Source organism: Balaenoptera physalus, assembly GCF_965194825.1.
Source record: "Balaenoptera physalus genome assembly, chromosome: 18".
Lineage (NCBI taxonomy): Eukaryota > Metazoa > Chordata > Mammalia > Artiodactyla > Balaenopteridae > Balaenoptera > Balaenoptera physalus.
In genome coordinates, this window is record NC_138899.1 from 73,689,733 (window position 1) to 73,710,106 (window position 20,374).

Here is a 20,374-nt window from a genome sequence, read left to right on the forward strand (position 1 = left end):
GGAAACAACCCAAATGTCCATCTATAGGTGAATGGGCAAACACATTTTGTATATTCCTATGTATTAGTTTCTTAGAGCTGCCATAACAAAATGGGTGGTTTAAACAACAGATATTTATTGTCTCACAGTTCTGGAGGCTAGAACTCCAAAAGCAAGGTGGTGAATATGTTTGCTATTCTTATTGTGATAATTGTGATCAGGCAGGCAAAATGACTAGAGACAAAACTAGTTCAGTCAGTGGAATGAAACAACACAGAGAAATAATCCAGTTACTGGCAATGTTGAGCACCATTACCCAGGACAAAGGAAACAGTAGTTCTCCCTGCTAGCGTCTCTGTCATGTCAGTTTTGCTCTTGTATTAATTTAATTGACATAGTGGGAACCCTCCTTTGTCTGTTTCACCGCTAGTTGCCATGAATAAGGCAGAGAGAGTCAGCAGAAGGGAGGGGCTGTCACATACTCTGATCCAACTATGTAGGTAGGTGCTGACCCACATTGTCAAGGCATGAATGATGGAATCTTAACCTATTTCCCTGTCTTTTTTGTTCTTTTAATGAGTCCCTTTTTTTTTTAAATTAGGGAAGCAAGAGAAAGGATTCTTGTGTGTTCCTCCTAGGCAGTGTTCTGTGTAAATTGATTTAAGTATCAGTTTTGCCAAGTATTGGATCCTTAGGCAAGATATTTTATTTTCTGGATCTTACTCAGTTTCTTTAGCTGAACGATAGAAATAATTACATTTATTGCAATTCAACCAGACTTGATAACATCTGCAGTTATTCCACGTTAACACACTTTAAGAGATTTTTTTGTTGATTTAATAAGCTCTGATGGTACTATTTGCCAGCCATTGTTCTTAGCAGTATACAAACATGAATTCATTTAATTTTAATAACGATAATATGATGTGGGTATTATTTTTCTCATTTTTAAAGGTGGAGTAACTTACCCAATGTCACAGAGCCATAAAGGGCAGAGCTGGGGTTCGAACTAGAGCACATTCTGGCCACACAGTCTGTGTTCTTCACCAACACACATGCTGCCTTATATTTCAGATTAGATGTAAAGTTTTAACAGGATAAGAAAGTAACGTACCTTACTAAAAAGGACAATCAGTTGTGCTGAAGCAACAGTTTGCATTATCCAACATTAAATAATACCTGTGCTTAATGATTTTTACTCTCTACCAAATTTTGTAGCACACAGTATGCAGATATTGGTTGCTGACTTGTCACACAATTAATGCTCAGTTAGCCAAACTGACAAAACACAGAGAGCAAGCAATAGCCAGTCATTTACATTTGGCTTGTGAATATCTAACATGCTAGAGCAATATGGAGAGGATTTTTGTCTGCAGTTCCCCTTCCTAAATGTCCTTTCCCTCGTGCATTTACTACATTGTCCCTCAGACATTCTGCAAGAGGTCAGTAAATTTCCTCTAACTTTATCTCATTAAAAATATCATTTTCTATACTTCTGAAATCATTGTACTCTTTCAGCCTTTACGAATCTGTAACTCATGTTTATTCAGTAAGCTGTTTGAAATCAAAGCTGGGTCTGCTCCAGGTTATAGATGTTGTCAACAGCAGGTGTGTTGTATCTGGAGGGTCAACTCTGGACAGTTGTGTCTCCCTTGGAACAATGGATAGAAGAGTTCTGATGTGGCTCCTGGCTTAATGGACCGTCATCTACAGGGGACCAGGGGAGGCATGGCCACAGGGTGACACTTATTTCCATCCCTATGGCCCAGCTCCTTACTCACTACTCTGCATCTAACCATCAAAGTACAGTAATAATCATGAGGGATTCAAACACCATTGTTAGAGGATCTTCAGATGGTGAGAAAGATGTCTTCACTTTATTCAACTGAAATCCAGTAAAGATAAGAGCCATCAATGTCGATTTTTGCTTATCATTCTTAAAAGTCAGCCAGGATTCTACTCCTTATATTTTGTCAGCTTCAGGTGACTGGGCTCTCAAATAAGAGATTCAGGAATAGAGGTCATTAGTGATCACTTTACCCTCAAAGCTGAGAGGCTGGAGATGATGCAGGTCAAATCAAGTGTGGCAGTGAGACCTGGGAACTAGTGCTTTGGCAGTTTAAAATCAGGATTCTGGTCTTCTATGAGCATCTGTCTATAAAATGTCACCCATTTCTCAAAGATGAGTCACTGGAAATAAGATGATGTATTTATAGGATAAAGAGAGGGAATATTTGAAAATCATTAGAATTCTTTTTCCTAATATTAACTTAGAGTCAGTTTTTAATGAAGTAAATGACAGCACTAAAAAAATGATTTATTTGAATTCCTTTAGAGGAAGTTACTCAATTTTCTTCCACCAAATGACCTGCTTCCTGGGAATCTAAGGAGATGGTCCATGTGTGAAGAAAAGGAAAAATCCACAAAAGCTTGGTGGAAGATGGAAGAAATTAAGATTGAGTCGACCCCTGCTGTGTACATGAAAGGCTTGAGGCCAGATAGACAGGGATTATCTTGGAATACTGTCCCCAGATCATGTTTACTATTACTACTTTCCCACTGTACAAAGGTGCGGGAAAGTATGCCCCTTCTTTCTACCTCAGAGACCTCTGGCAGCGTTGAATACTCCACTGGTGCTTGGATTTCTTCTCCCATCATTGTGGCAGGTCTCTTCAGAGCAAAGATTTGAGGCACATAAATATGGTTGACCAGCCTGAGATATCCATGAAAACCCATGGCAGAAAAAGAAATTACCAAGTGTGTAAAAATGTTTCTGCCGTTTCAATTTTAGAACGTTAGAAAGAGACTTTTAAAATTGAAAGTAGCCAATGGCTTGAAATATCTATTAGTTTTCTTAATAAATGCATAAATGAAACTGGACCCTTCATCTCTCAAAAAAAAAAAAAAAATAGAGTGGATAGAACTGTCATTTCCCAAAGTCACTTTTTTCAAAGCCTTTGACTCTCCACTTTGAAAAGGATGACGTTCAATGAGAGCTAAAAGCCTCACGTTAGTCACCCCTTTTTGAGCTTCTTTTGAATGTGATCTCTGATCATGGTGTTTCTGTAGAGACTCCCTTTATTAACAGCTGCCCAGCCATCCATTAAAATGACAAGCGAAGGGCCACATGGCGGGGCAGACTGCACTTAGTGCAACACTGACGGGAGAGATGGCAAAAAAGGTTTCCGCCAGTCGGTTGTAAAGATACCTCTACACCTGGGACCAGAGGGAGGACTTTCAAGTTAAAGCACAGAATAATCTTTGAAACTCCAGGGATCAGAAATGGAATTGTGACACGTTGGTGCCAGATGAATCAAAGTGATTTTAAATTAGTATTAGAAATCTAAGAATGTAAAGCTTGTTAGAGGATTTGCTACAATAATTCTCCGATTATTACTTCTTGTTGATGGATTAAACTATCATCTTTATGAAGTTCTGTGGACACCCTTGCGTAGATAACACCTTTCATTGCTACCTCTTTAATTACAGTCAAACCTAGATTATTTATACTAATGTAGAGTTAAGATGGATGACAGACAACTGTAGGTAAACCCCCTGGGATTTTTTTTTTTAATACCTATGATTCTTGCTTTCCCAGAGATCAAATTCTATACAGCAAAGTTTGAGAAAGATAAATGTAAAGACTACTTCTTTGACACAGGCCTTTTAAAAGACTCATTCTTTCTACGTCAGAGACCTCTGGCGGCATTGATTAACGTGAGCAACAGTGAGTTGGATTGACAAGTAAATGCTACATGCTTTCTATATGTTTGACCCCAAAAAAGCATTTTTAATACATAAAAGTAGTAAACAACAGGTCCATGTGTTTTCTTATTAACTTTTTATTTTTTGAAATAACTGCACTTACAAGAAGTTGCAGAAATAGAATTGAATAGAATTCTGTGAACCCTTCACCCCTCTTTCCCCAGTGGTGATACCTTTTATAACTGTAGTTATAAAACCCACTAAATTGACACTGGCACTATACCATTAACTAGATTACAGGCCTTATTCAGTTTTCAGCAGTTTTTACATGAACTCATTGTGTGTGCATGTGCGTGTGTAACTTATATGGTTTTATGGGCAAGCTCTACCACACTTTTGAGAAACAGATTATTCCAGTCATATATTAGAGTAGCCCACATGAAATGTCAACATTTGGTCAGTTGTAAATTGACTATGAGTTAAAAATTTGATATAAATATAATTCCATTTTTACTATTGAGCATTTACAACAGTAGTGTGTCTTTATTTTGTTTGGTTCTTAAGTTTATCTTTATTTTTATATTTTTCCACAGAAGTAAACAACATAATGTCTTTGAAAGAAATGCAGAATCCTTTTTTATATCTATTTAAACTGAAACATCATATACAGCTGAAGCAGGTAGAAGCATCATTTGGCCTCTGGAAAACCTCTGTTAGTGAAAGGATATTCAATGATAGTTCAAAACTTTCATTCTGTAGCTTTGTAGTATTGTCTGAAGTCAGGGAGCCTGATTCCTCCAGTTGTGTTTTTCTTTCTCAGGATTGCTTTGGCAATTCAGGGTCTTTTATGTTTCCATATAAATTGTAAACATTTTTGTTCTAGTTCTGTGAAAACTGCCATTGGTCATTTGATAGGAATTGCACTGAATCTGTAGATTGCTTTGGGTAGTATAGTCATTTTGACAATATTGATTCTTCCAAACCAAGAACATGGTATATCTCTCCATCTGTTTGTGTCATCTTTGATTTCTTTCATCAGCATCTTATAGTTTTCTGAGTACAGGTCTTTTGCCTCCTTAGGTAGGTTTATTCCTAGGTATTTTATTCTTTTTGATGTGATGGTAAATGGGATTGTTTCCTTAATTTCTCTTTCGATCTCTTATTGTTAGTGTATAGGAATGCAAGACATTTCTGTGCATTAATTTTGTATCCTGCAACTTTATCAGATTCACTGATGAGCTCTAGTAGTTTTCTGGTAGCATCTTTAGGATTTTCTATGTATAGTATCATGTCATCTGCAAACAGTGACAGTTTTACTTCTTCTTTTCCAGTTTGGATTTCTTTTATTTCTTTTTCTTCTGATTGCCATGGCTAGGACTTCCAAAACTATATTGAATAATAGTGGTGAGAGTGGACATCCTTGTCTTGTTCTTGATCTTAAAGGGAGCGCTTTCAGTTTTTCATCATTGAGAATGACGTTAGCTGTGGGTTTAACAGTATGGTACTGGCACAAAAACAGAAATATACATCAATGGAATAGGATAGAAGGTCCAGAGATAAACTCACATACCTATGGTCAACTAATCTATCCCAAAAGGGACAAGAATATACAATGGAGAAAAGACAGTCTCTTCAGTAAGTGGTGCTGGGAAAACTGGACAGCTACATGTAAAAGAATGAAATTAGAACACTCCCTAACACCATGCACAAAAATTAACTCAATAAGGATTAAATACCTAAATGTAAGGCTGGATACTGTAAAACTCTTAGAGGAAAACATAGGCAGAACACTCTTTGACATAAATTGCAGCAGTATCTTTTTTGATCCGCTTCTTAGAAAAATGAAAATAAAAACAAAAATAAACAAATGGGGCCTAATAAAACTTAAAAGCTTTTGCACAGCAAGGAAAACCATAAACAAAACAAAAAGACAACCCACAGAATGGGAGAAAATATTTGCAAATGAAGTAACTGACAAGGGATTAATCTCCAAAATACACAAATAGCTCACGCAGCTCAATATAAAAAAAAAAAAAAACCCAATCAAAAAATGGGTGGAAGACCTAAATAGACATTTCTCCAAAGAAGACATACAGATGGCCAAAAAAGCAGTTGAAAAGCTGCTCAACCTCACTAATCATTAGAGAAATGCAAATCAAAACTACAGTGAGGTATCACCTCACACCAGTCAGAATGGCCATCATCAAAAAAATCTACAAACAATAAATCCTGGAGAGGGTGTGGAGAAAAGGGAACTCTCCTATGCTATTGTTCGAGTGTAAATTAGTAACAACCACTCTGGAGAACAGTATGGAGGTTCCTTAAAAAACTAAATATAGAACTACCATATGATCCAGCAATCTCACTCCTGGACATATATCCAGAGAAAACCATGATTCAAAAAGATACATGCATCCCAATGTTCATTGCAGCGCTATTTACAATAGCCAAGACATGAAAGCAACCTAAATGTCCATCGACAGAGGAGTAGATAAAGAAGATGTGGTACATACATATGATGGAATATTACTCAGCCATAAAAAAGAATGAAATAATGCCATTTGCAGCAACATGGATGCAACTAGAGATTATCATACTAAGTGAAGTAAGTCAGAGAAAGACAAATAGCATATGATGTCACTTATCTGTGGAACCTAATAAAAAATGATACAAATGAACTTTACAAAACAGAAACAGACTCACAGACCTCAAAATCAAACTTATGGTTACCAAAGGGGAAACATGGGGTAAGTGATGCATTAGGAGATTGGGATTAACATATATACACATATATGAAATAGATACCTAATAAGGACGTACTGTATAGTACAGGGAAATCTACTCAGTATTCTGTAATAACCTATTTGGGAAAAGAATCTGAAAAAGAATGGGTTATATATATATGTATAACTGATTCACTTTGCTATACACCTGAAACTAACACAACATTGTAAATCAACTATACTCCAATAAAAAAATTTTTTTTTTAATTTCATTCTGGGAATCTGATTTTCAAAACTGAGTCTCAAAAGAGATCTAAATTTGTTTTAAATAACAATCAATTAGTTGAAAGCTAACCCACAAACAGTAGTTCAGAATTTGTTGCAAACTTAAGGAGTGTCCAATAAGATAGTATATCAACACTTGGCTACAGTAGAGAAGGTGAAAAAATTGGACAGATGGGCACAGTAATTGATAGGTGATCAAAAGTTGAGAACTGTTTTGGAGAGGATCAATGCCTGTGACAAGCAAAATAGAAATTGCATGACAATAAAAAGCTATCTGGACAGGGTCTGGATGTTGTTAAAGCACATGATATGCATAGAAAGCACCACTGCAACTAGAAAAGATTTTTGCTGACAGTATTGTGGTCTGTTAAACCCATGTGAAACAACTACCAACATCATCATTTGCATGTACCAGACTCACTGGAACTTTCTCCAGTGGACTACCTTCACATTCCTCATTTGGACTCCAAATAAAGAAACCTCCCTCAGTAAAGAAGTATGGAGAGCTAGGGCAATTTATGCTATCTAAAACTACCCAATTTTTAAAAATTGAATGTAATATTTAATATGTTAGTATAAGAAAATTTTAATGCTAGTGGTGCATATGGGTTGACTAAAACTTTTTTCCAGAAATTGCAGAATTTTCATTATTGTTTACAAGAACAACAATTTCATATAATATAAACTGTTCCAGAAAACAAAAAATAGGAGGACATTCCCCAACTTATCTCTGACACCAAAGTCAGACAAGTATTGTATAATAAAGGAAAATTATGGAACAATATCACTCACTAATCTACATGAAAAAAAATCCTAGACATGATAAGAGCATAGTAGATCCAGTAATATAAAGAATAAAAACTACATTCTGACCAAGTTGGGATTATTCTGGAGATACAGGAGTGGTTAGCAGTAAAAAAAATCTCTAAACATAATTCATCACATTAACACAGGTGAAAAAAGTACAGACACTTCAATAGGGACACAAAGGACAGTTGATAAAATTCCACACCTGTTCACAATTAAAAAAAAAAACACTTGGCAAAGTCATGGTAAGAAATAGAACGGAATTCTCTTAGTATGATTAAGGTTATCTACTCACAACCTACATCTGACATCGTAATGGTAAAACATTAGAAGCGTTCCCTTGAAAATCAAGAGTAAGAAAATTGTGGCCACCGCCACCATATCCATTCCACATTGTTCTGGTGATTCTGGACAGAGAGTTAAAACAAGAAAGAGAAACAAAGAATATAAGGATTAGAAAGGAGAAAATAAAACTGTCATTATTCACATCAGGTTGTGTACATAAAAATCCCAAAACAACCTACAAATTATAATAATAATCAATAATAGAGGTAACCAAGTTTAAAATTAATATTGAAAAGTCAGTTTCATTTCTGTACACAATTTCTGTAACACAAGTTAGAAATTGTAGTTTTAAAAGAGAAACCAATTTAATGACAACAATAACAACAATAAAAGAGTACCTAGGAATAAATTTTACAAACCATATACAGGACAGTCTCAGAGAATATTTTTAAATGTTATTGAAAGACATTAAAGATTACTTAAATAAACGAAAAGATACACTTAATGGGGAGAAAGATTCAATGTTGTAAAGATATCAGTACTATTGTAAAGATTGTAAATTTGTACATTTTGTAAAGATACCAATTTCCACCAATTTACTTATACACTATTTGCAGTGCTTGCCAAAATCCAAACTGGCATTCTGTTAGAGAATTTGACAATTCATTCCAAAATATATGTAGAAAAGAAAATAGCAAAAGAAAAAAAAAGTAGCTAGAAGATGATGAGAGGACTTGACCTACCAGATCTCAAAACTTATTCTGTCTGTAGTAATTAAAACATTGTTTAATTGGATGTAAGGATAGACATATTGTCAGTGGATCCAAGTAGAACTCATAAAAAGACTCACACCTACATAGAAACTTAAGTGATAGAAGTGGCATTACACATCTATAGGAAAGGCAGGCCAAATTGGATCCCTATTTTATACCCTACATAAATTGATTCTAGGTATTTTTAAAACTTAACTATGTAAAGTAAAACTTAAAACTTTTAGAGGGAAATGAAAGAGCATTTTTGCAACCTTCAAGTAGGGAAATTCATCTTCAAAAAGACAATGAAGTTCTAACTGTAAAACATTCAAAATTATGATGTTAAAATTAAGGACTTATGTTAAACAAAAGACATCATAAAGTGAAAGGAGAAGCCATAAAAGCAAGAAGGTATTTATAACACATAATTGACAAATGATCAGTATTCAAAATTTTATACAAAAATCTAAAAACCTCCTACAAATGAATTTAAAAAACCCATACACAGTGGGGGTGGGGTGAGGTGGGAAGGATTTGGCAAAAGGTATTTATTTCACTGAAGAGAAAATATATATATTTTTTTGCCACAAAATTCACCATTTTATTTATTGTTTCACATCTTTATTGGAGTATAATTGCTTTACAATGGTGTGTTAGTTTCTGCTTTATAACAAAGTGAATCAGCTATACATATACACACATCCCCATATCTCCTCCCTCTTGCGTCTCCCTCCCTCCCACCCTCCCTATCCCACCCCTCTAGGTGGTCACAAAGCACCGAGCTGATCTCCCTGTGCTATGCGGCTGCTTCCCACTAGCTATCCGTTTTACATTTGGTAGTGTATATATGTCAGTGCTACTCTGAAGAGAAAATATTAATCAAAACACATTCAACTTCATTAGTAATCAGGGAACTGCAACTTAAGATCATAATGAAACACCATTTTACACCTGTTAAATGGGTTAAAAAATAATTATATAAGACATCTGGCAACAGCAACTGTTGAGAATGTGTATTAATGGAAATTTATGTTCTGCTGGTGGGTGTAAATTGATTTAACCATCCTGAAAAACAATTTGACATTGTCTTGGAAAGCTGAACACCTGAATACTTATGTCACTAGCTGGCTGTGAACTGTCCCCCAGTGTTAGCATGCCTGTTCTTCCTTTACTAACAGAACACCCCCAAGTTTTAGCTGAACGTATGGCCACCCAGCTACAGAGTAGCCTCCCTAGTCTCTGCAGATAGGTGTGGCTAGAAGACTGAGTTCCGGCAACAGGATGTGAGAAGCAATTTACGCAACATCCAAGCCATGTCTTTAAAGATTCCAGATTCTCTTTCCCCTGTCCCGGTGGCTGGGACACAGAACAACTGGACAGCTGCTTTGACTCAGTGATGGAAGACCCACGTCGAGAGGAGCAGAGCCAGTGCCCCAGCCAGAGGCATGGATGGAATGGAACCAGAGGAGCCCAGGCAGCTTAAATGGTGGTGCTGGTAGTGTTCCGGTTACCACTGTACCATTATTCATTTCTGCATTTTTCTTCATAACCTACATATGTTGTCTTGTATGCTTTAAGTATCGTAGAATGCAAAGTTAAGGAAAAAAATAAAGGAGAGGCGTTTTCTTTGGCCCCCTACAAATCTGCATTCTGTCGAGCATGTGTCTCTGAAAGGTGAGCACTGTTCCTGCCAGACAAGTCAGAGAGACTCCCGGGCTGCATCCTGAGGCTCAGGCCTCAGCCAGACTCCTGGTGGCCCCTCTGGGAAAGCCGTCCTCTCTGCCTTCAGTTGTTCTTGTGATGAAAAAAGATACTATTTATTAAAAGTCTCACATGCACTAGCCCATAGATCTCTCTACCATCATCTCACCACAGATCCAGCGCTAGCATTTCAGTCCTTAATGTCCCCTTTGGAATGCCAGCCCCTTCCTGTATTTCCTTGGTGGTCCTTAATCCCAGCTTTACAGACTTTGGGCTGCTCTTCACCCCTGGCTCTATCTTGATCCCTTCCTTCTGTTCTCGTCCCCAGTCCTCTCTGAGGCCTTTCTTCACACCTGGAACAGAGTTCTCTTTCACAAACCAATCCGTCTCCCTTTTCTTTACTTATATTCTTTTCGTCTCTTAACTTCTCCATGAAACCCTTCCTGACTAGCTAGAAGGCGATTTAAAATCTCTTCACATGGGCTTCCCTGGTGGCGCAGTGGTTAAGAATCCGCCTGCCAATGCAGGGGACACGGGTTCGAGCCCTGGTCCGGGAAGATCCCACATGCTGCGGAGCAACTAAGCCCGTGTGCCACAACTACTGAGCCTGCTCTCTAGAACCCGCGAGCCACAACTACTGCACCCATGTGCCACAACTACTGAAGCCCGCACACCTATAGCCCGTGCTTCGCAACAAGAGAAGCCACCACAATGAGAAGCCAGCGCACTGCAATGAAGAGTAGCCCCCACTCGCCGCAACTGGAGAAAGGCCACGTGCAGCACCGAAGACCCAACGCAGCCAAAAATAAAATAAATTTTTTAAAATGCTTAAAAAAATGAATCTTTAAAAACAAAATCTCTTCACATTAATTTTGCTAATTATCTGAGGGGTATATTAAAAACACTATTGTTTTCAATAACAAAAGTTGGGAGGTACAACCTAGAAAGTATTGCCAAGCTACACTGTAGAAGAGAAGGTGGGTTTGAAGCTGAGGCTGCCCCTGACATCTTGGACAGGTAACTGCTGGCATCCGACCAGCTCCTTCACCTTAGCCATCTGCCTCCAGGCCCACAGCAGCAGTACCAGGCCCCACGTGAGAGGAAGGAAATTCCTCCCCCCACCCCCGGAGCTGGGGACCGTGAGATCGATGGCAGTGAGTCCTTATCCATTATCCACACCTCATTGCATCCACTGCCTCACACTCCTTATCTGTCTCTCCCCAACACACTCACCTCTCTTTAGCTGCTGGGCTGTCTTGATTTAGTGAGCGTAATGTCCCATTCAGCTAGTTCTCTCGCTTCAGCCTGCCCTACCTTAACTCTTGGCTTAGCAAAGCTTGGCCTCTCCATCCAGCTGCGGGGACTCTCTCTTCTTCCCATTCTGTGTCTCCTCCACAGACTGACCCAAAAGATAGCCTGGGACCTGGCGCAGGGTCTCATTCCTCTCCGGTCGGATTAGAATCCCTATTGTCCGAAGCAAAAACTGGCGGCCCGCACTTCCTGCATTCCTAACTTTTGACCAGCCTCCTGATACTATAATAATAATCACAAAAACTAATACTTGGTGGGTACCTAATGTGTGTTTGGCATTATTTTTAAAGCACTTGACAAATATCATCCATTAAATTTACACAACCCAATGAGAAAGATGCTAACATTATCTCTAGATAAGAAAACTGAGGTTTAAAGAGGTTATCTTTCTAGTACTTGGTAGAACAAGGATTCTAATCCTGACAAACTAACACCAAAAGCCTTAAAATCTTGAATTCCATACTGAGAAAACATGAAACTAGGCAATGCCTGATTCTCTGGAAGGTGCTCAATGAGTGCAAAGCAAGCAGTGAAAGCTGGCTGGCCATCAGTAAATGCTGTCAAATTCTAGTCTCTGCTAATCGAAATACTGGTCACAGTTTGTGTGTTTTAGGAAACAGTTCTTATTCTTATGGAGGGATGCCAGACAAATTAACTTTTAATATTTTTTATTTTATTTATTTATTTTTGGCTGCACTGGGTCTTCGTTGCTGCACTCGGGCTTTCTCCAGTTGTGGCGAGCAGAGGCTACTCTTTGTTGCAGTGCACGGGCTTCTCATCGCGGTGGCTTCTCTTGTTGCGGAGCACGGACTGTAGGCACGCAGGCCTCAGTAGTTGTGGCACACGGGCTCAGTAGTTGTGGCTCACGGGCTTAGTTGCTGCACGGCATGTGGGATCTTCCCAGACTAGGGCTCGAACCCATGTCCCCTGCACTGGCAGGTGGATTCTTAACCACTGCGCCACCAGGGAAGCCCAACTTTTAATATTTTTTAACATTACATTTGCCATCAACAAAGTGAAAAGATAACCTAGCAAATGGAAGAAAGTATTTGCAAATCATATATCTGATAAGGAATTAATATCCAAAATACATAAAGAACTCATACAACTCAATAATAACAACAACAGAAACAATCCAACAAAAAAATGGGCAGAGGAACTAAATAGACATTTTCCCAAAGAAGACATACAAATGGTTGACAGGTACATGAAAAGGTGCTCAGCATCACTAATCATCAGGAAATGCAAACCAAAAATGCAATGAGGTATCACCTCACATCTGTTAGAATGGCCATCCTCAAAAGGACAAGAAATAACAAGTGCTGGAGAGGATGTGGAGAAAAGGAAACCCTGTGAACTATTGGTGGGAACGCAAATTGGTGCGGCCACTATGGAAAACAGTTTGGAGGTTTCTTACAAAATGAAACATAGAATGATCCAGCAGTTCCACTTCCGGGTATTTATCTGATGAAAACAAAAATACTAGCTCAAAAAGATATATGCACCCCCATGTACATTGCACCATTATTTACAATAGCCAAGAAATCGAAACAACCTAAGTGTCCATTAGTAGGTGAATGAATAAGGAAAGTATGGTATATATACACAATGGAATATTACTCAGCCATAAAGAAGAATGAAGTCTTGCTATTTGTGACAATATTGCTGGACCTTGAGGGCATTATGCTAAGTGAAATAAATCAGACAAAGACAAATACGGGGAGTGCCTAAAATAACAACAGAAAGCCCCCCAAAAACAGAGAACAGATTGGTGGTTGCCAAAGGCAAGGGGTGGGCAAAATATGTGAAGGAGGTCAAAAGGTACAAATTTCCAGTTATAAAATGAGTACGTTCTGGGGACGTCATGTGCAGCACGGTGACTCTAGTGAACAACACTGTATCGCATACTTGAAACTTGCTAGGAGAGTAGATCTTGAAAGTTCTCATCACAAGAAAAGAAATTGGTAACTCTGTGTAGTGACAGATGTTAACTAGACTTATTGTGGTGATAATTCCTCAATATGCACAAATATCAAATCATGTTGCACACCTGAAACTAATATAATGTTATATGTCAGTTACACATACCTACACACATACAAGCTCAAACTGTCAAGTGTCACCCAATATGAAGTGGACAATTTGCATAGCCTTGTAACTAATAAAGAAGTTGACTTCATGATATTAAAAAACTGAAAAAGGATATCTCCAGGTCTTGATGATTTCACGGCAGAATTCAACCAAATGCATGAAGAATCAACACCAATTCTACACAATCTTTTCCAGAAAATAGAAGATAAGGGAACATTTTCCAGCTCATTTTATGATGCAGGTATTAACCTGATACCAAACTAAACAAAAATAACAGAAAAAGAAAACTATAGATCAGTGTCCCTCATAAAAAAATAAAATCACATCATTTTCTTGCCCATATCCAGGTATCTCAGAACTTTGACTCCTTCATGGTCTTTGCCTCAGTTCCTGATCCCTGCCCAGAACTTCCTCTTTGCTCAAGACCTCTCCCTGCTGGCCCTGTGTCAGCATCTCACCCCCTGCAGAAATGAGCCTCGTTAGCACAAGGGTGCTGCCCCCTTGGGCATGGAAACTCTGGGAAGCTAGTCTTGAGGTCTACCCAATCCAAGTGTGGCAGAGAGAAATACCTGGAATTCTTTAACTTGGGATTTTACGTGAAAATAGCAAAACGATATACTGAATATGCCTGAACACCTACTTGGAAATGAAAATTATACAGAGTTTGTTTTATGCATGTAAAAGGGCATTTTTATCCAAGGCCAGAGCTGAGGAACCTTAGAACTCATGACTTCTGACCCAGAGGTCGGCTGAGATGCTCCAGGCAGACTTACCTCTTAACTGCCGTAGAACGTTGGGAAAGTTCTTAACTGTCACTGAGAGCAGTGTCCAGCCACATCTCCTCACGCACCTGACGGAGCAGGAACTCTGTAGGAGTTTGAAACCAATATATAGTCATATATTTCTGCTGGACTGAGTGTCCCCAAAAGAAATCAGATTGAAGGGAAAAACCGTAAGAGTCCTGAGAGGAGATCCTTGTGAATAACGACAGAGCAGGGCAATGCACATCTGCCAGAGAGCAGAGATGCCCTGTGCCCTGACCAGCTTCTCTACCCACCTACCCCCTCCCCAGGGGGGAGTGTACTCCAGAGAGGAGAGGGCTGTGGTCCAAAGGAACAAACTGGGTCCCTTGCACTCTAGTTGATCGATGGAGTGGTGACCCAGCGGAGACAGCCAGCAGTGTGGGGAGTGGCCTGTGTGAGAGGAGACGGGAGCATAGAGGCCAAGCAGGGGGTTCTAAAAGCCTGTGGGCCTTTCTGAAGCAAGCCCCCAGGCCTCCTTCCAGGTACTCCTGGAAGAAAAGTGAACTTACCTTCCTAGAAGTAGGGATATTCAGATACAGATGAAAACACACTTTAAAGTCCTGTGGAACAATTTGGAAGAAGGATCATGAAGGGGGAGAAATAGGATCTTTGCTGGGAAGAGAAGCCGGGGGCCAGAGCAGGGAGAATGGCAGGGTCACTACGAATGGGGAGTGGATGCCCTCGGCAGCAAGTGAAACTGGCTGTAAACTAAGCAGGATGTATAAGGGGCGCGGGTCTGAACCTGGAATTCTTCCCCACGAGGGAGGGATGGTAGCCCTTAGCCGGGTGGACGCGGCAGTCATCCTGGTCCAGTCTGTATCCCCTCCCCGTGTCTCCGTTGATCAGCTCTTCACCGGCTGTCCCCTCCGTGCTTTGTGCCCTTATTTCTGAGACCTGGACTTGGCTTAGGCAGCTGCTCACAGGGCAGCCTCTGTGTGTAACGTCCGATCCCTTTATTTCACGGCAGGCTCCGCTTCCCCACACGCGCTGGGTCCTGCGAGGTTTGCTGTGGCCACAGCGGGGCTGCCTCCCTCTCCAGCCCAAGTCTGCTGTGCCTGTTTCCGTGTTTTCTTTGACAATTGCATTCTCTTTGGGACCTGGCTTCTTCCTACATGCTACAGTAATCAGACTGGCGATTCAGATCCAGCTCAGGAGCTGAATATCAGTTCAAAAGAATCCCTATTGGACAAAAAATGGGGGTAGAGTTTAACATTTTTAACATGAAAGGTCGGTTCCTGCTTGAAATAGGAGCTGAAAAGTGTCCCCACTAGCCCAAAGCATGGACACCAATTCCTTCCTACGCACCAAAGGCCGTGGGCCTCTCTCTAGCCTCCCAGCCCATCCCCTTGCCATAGTAGCTGATGGCATGTATATTTGGCCAATTTTGTGTCTATAATCAATGCAGACCTCCACAGAGCAGGTCCTGAGGCTTAACTGCCCACCTCTGGTTATTTTGCTTCTTTCTTAACTTCCCACCCCGTACACTGCTAACCTAATCTGTAGGTAACCTGCTTACCTGCCTGGTCTAGACTCTTGCTTCCCCTCCCTGTTGTCCCCTTTAGAGGGCACCCAGGTAACAGAAGTCTGGCTCCACAGGAAGAAGGATCTGGAAGGTGTAGTCGAGACGTTGAACTCCAGAAGGCAGTTGAAGAGGGAAAAAAGTAGACACCGTAGGTTCACGTAGACACGTCTGGAGTTTGGAAATTCAGATTTCGGGAGCCATACAGTCCCCGGGGTGCGGGGTTGGCGTCTTTGGCAAAGACCCATGCTGTTAAGGAAAGCACGCAGCTTCTGGTTCTTACTCTGCCCGGTTGAGTGAATTTGAGCAGGTCACTGACTTTCTAATCTTGGCTCTTCATCCAGATTTCAGGGAGGATGGGGAAAAGCTGGCAGGGTGATCCCTTGGAACTTGCAGGGTGTGGAGATCCAGAGGCGGGGATGGGCAGCCTCAGGAGGTGCTGAGATGGCTCAGATGCTGTTTTATGACCCCTGCCACATGTGTGTGGCCCGTGGAAGCTCTTGATGCTGGTGTTTTCCTGTGTCTCCTGACTTCCGTCGCTCATTAAGCTGCTTGCTCCCAAGACTCTCAGGACAACAGGAAGAATCCTGAGACCCCTTTACCTAGCGCAGGGCACTTCTCCATCTGTTTCCCTTACTGGCATGTTGAACAGCATTGAATAGACAGCTTTCCAGCTGTAAGAAAGACATTAAAGTCTGAGGCAAGAGCAGCCTCATTCTGTCAGCTTTTCCCTTTTCATTTTTAACTTAAAAATCATTTTTCATTAAAAAATATATATGTTATGAGGTGAGTGGCACTCCCTCACTTAAAACCTTAGATGATGTCCCGTTGCCAATACGTTAAATCAAGCTCCGTGGCAGGGAACTCACAATTCTTCACAAACTGGCCCAAGCCTTCCTTCCCAGTGTCATTTCCTGTCCCGAGCTCCCACTCTGGTCCCTCTGGCTCCTTCAGAGAGCCTGGAACGTGCCGACTGCTCTCAGGCCTCTGTGTTTCTGCTCAGGTTGCTGCTGCTTCTCTGTCCTCTGCCTCGGAAGCGTCCCTCTGTAACCCCTTCATCATCTTGTTAACCCTCCCGCCTCTTTCCTCCTTGAAAGGCACCGGCCCTCCCCTCTCCATGCTCCAAAAGTCCCCTCACTTCTTCTCATTTTTGCACACAGTCTTATTATTTAACTTTCATATGTGTCTTGTCTTGCCAACTGTTAAAACTTTTCGGGCAGTAGGGATGGTTCTTACATTTGTTTTATGCTCCCCATGTTGCCTGATGCAGTACACACATGTAGCTGTTCAGTAAATGTTGGAATAAAATACAGGAAGAGAAAGTAAACAAACCAACCCCTTGGAAGGTGTTCCAGCCCTGAGTTTTCTTTCTAAAACCCCCATGTCCGTCCTCACTGCCCTCAGGGTTCAGGTCGGTGGATCAACATTGATGGTGCTATTGCGCATCTGGCCCAGAGGCAGGAGGTAACTGAAGCCAGTCTTCCAGACAGTAACCAAGGAGAGCAGAAACCTTCCGGACATGGCTTTCAGGATGCCCGAGTCTGGCATATTGAGATTAGACTAAGACACGAAAAAAGGAGTCGCCTGCAGCTACGCCTGCAGAGAATTTATCTAGTTAGAATCTATCTAATCTTATCTTAAGTAGACAAACTGTTTTATTCAAAGTTTAAAATGGAGATTTTGAGAAAATTGACAAAGTAGATAACTCAATACAGCTTTTATTTTTCTGGATGTCTTTTAAGTGACAGATTATGTCTTAGAAGTCTTGGTTTATCTACCTTTTCAAAAGAAAGCCGACTGAGTTTCCTCTCTGTGATTTCCCTCAGGAATAAGAGATGAGAAAGATTTATTATGGTAATTGAAAAATTGAAAGCAGAAAGATTTTTAAAGTATTAAGGAAGCTAGTGATAGCATTTGAAATCATTCTTACTGACTATTCCCAGAACATATATTATAAATATTTACACAACATAGGTAATAGTGTGCATCAGAACACAAACACTGTATGCCCTCAAGTTTGAAAAAAAATAGACTTGAAATGAATGCTGTACTTTTCTTGACTGAAGAAAAACCTTCAATCCCAAGCTACAAAAGTCTACAAAATCATTAACGCTATCCTGGGGTGACCTTTACTTGTATTCTTTCCCAGCATCCTTCAGTCTTTCAGGATAGGACAAAAAAACCAAACTGCCTAGTTAGGGTAAGTTCATCCTGCTAAGAAATACAAATTTTTCCAGAGCAAAAATAAGCCATGAGTTCAACCACTTAACAAGATCTGGAGATTATGAAGATTCCTAGATTTGGGGCTGTTACTTATTTCCCAGAAAAAAAGTATCAAAAGACATCAGTTCCATTATCCTTAACATAATTAAAACCTATCTGATTCAAAAATGCTTTGAGAGGTAGTCATGTACATGATAATCACATCCCAAATCTCTTCTGTTCTGGAAAGATACTGGACAGCATTACAGAAATTGCCCAAGACAGAGAGGTTGTTTTAATCCTACAGTCAAGTTCCACTGGATAAAATTTAAGTTATCAAGAGGACTTCCAATTTATAATTTCCATCTGACTTTTTCACTTTATTAGTATATGATTTCAGAAATATAGACATGGAAGGATAGCATATATCCTCATTTTTACCTATAATGCCCTCCTAACTGCTCTCCCTAACTCCCTGGCTCTGGCACTCTAATCTCTTTCCCCACAATGCAGGCCACAGTCTCTCTCTAAAATGCAGATCTGATTGTGTCACTTCCCTATTTAAAATCCCTCAGAGGTGTTCCATTGCTCTTAGGATGAAGTCCCAAAGGTTCTCCATTGCTCTTAGGATGAAGTCCAAATTCCTTATCTTGGCTTACAGACCCTGCTGGATGGCCCTGGCTTCTCTCTCCAATTTTTTATTTTTCCCACCTCTCACCCCTGCTGTCACCACACGTCTCTGCTTTCCAGGCTGTATCGGAAACCCCTTAATCCTCTGTGCCCTGGCTTCCATGTCTCCAGCATTTTGTTCCCTCTTACTCCTGCGCTTATCCTACTGCTCCTTTAATTTAGACTTGACTTCGTATGTACGTTTGTGTGAACACATAAGAATGAATGCATTGGGTGGTAGGGAGAATAAGATTTAACTCAACTACTACGCACTACAAATTCTGTAGTGATTTTACAGGCCAACGTGTAACTTACAGTTCTAAACACTTGTATTTCTGTCTTCTTTAACACACCCACCCCAGCAAGTCAGTGTGAAGGTTTGACATATTATGAACTAAGTTCTGTTTCCAGTTAAAAGCAGCTCTAGGGCCTCCCTGGTGGCGCAGTGGTTGAGAATCTGCCTGCCAATGCAGGGGACATGGGTTCGAGCCCTGGTCTGGGAAGATCCCACATGCCGTGGAGCAACTAGGCCCGTGAGCCACAACTACTGAGCCTGCGCGTCTGGAGCCTGTGCTCCACAGCAGGAGAGGCCGCGATAGTGAGAGGCCCGCTCACTGTGATGAAGAGTGGCCCCCACTTGCCACAACTAGAGAAAGCCCTTGCGCAGAAACGAAGATCCAACACAGCCATAAATAAATACATAAATAAATAATAAGTTAAAAAAAAAAGGGGCTTCCCTGGTGGTGCAGTGGTTGGGAGTCTGCCTGCTGGTGCGGGGGACGCGGGTTCGAGCCCTGGTCTGGGAGGATCCCACGTGCCGCGGGGCAGCTGGGCCCGTGGGCCACAGCTGCTGAGCCTGCGCGTCTGGAGCCTGTGCTCCGCAACGGGAGAGGCCGCGATGGTGAGAGGCCCGCGCACCGCGATGGGGAGTGGCCCCCGCTTGCCGCAGCTGGAGGAAGCCCTCGCACGGAGGCAAGGACCCAACACAGCCAAAATAAAATAAAATAAAATATAAATAATAATTAAAAAGGTGCTAATAATTAAAAAAAAAAGTTATGCTTATTATTAAAAAAAAAAAGCAGCTCTAATATGTAGAGTGCTCTGGCCATCTCTCTTGGTACCTTTAATTGTACACTAATGAGATTAGATGTGATTGCTCCATCTGTCTGTGTTTGATTTGGCTTGGTCTTAACTATGTAAAAGATCATACAGTAACCTTAACAAGATGTTTAATTCACCAAAAAGATAATTTTCTCATTTACTAAATTAACAGGAAGATAATCTAGGGGAATAATGAATACAATTCACCTGACTAATTTTGAATAAATTTCACTGTTCCCATAGATTTTTAGAAAAAGTATCATAGTACTTTTTGTACTTTCATAGGAAAATAGTTTTGCATCTGGACACAATACCTCTCTGTACCTCTAAGTTTTTGCTTTCAACTATTGAAATTCAGGATCAGATACTAAGAATTCAAAATTTTTGCTGGTTATTGATTATTGCCAGGATATCTTGTTAATGATCTGCATTCTTCAATTA

At 40.4% G+C, this 20,374-nt stretch overlaps 1 long non-coding RNA gene across 1 annotated transcript in view; it reads right to left on the reverse strand.

The window, feature by feature from the left end:
- LOC309647898 overlaps positions 1-19,821 on the reverse strand; it is a 39,478-nt gene extending 19,657 nt beyond the window's left edge. The window contains exon 1 of the long non-coding RNA XR_014256377.1: positions 1-19,821. This exon is cut by the window's left edge and continues 13,323 nt beyond it. This is a non-coding gene — a long non-coding RNA (uncharacterized lncRNA).
- Between the last annotated feature and the right edge of the window lie 553 nt (positions 19,822-20,374).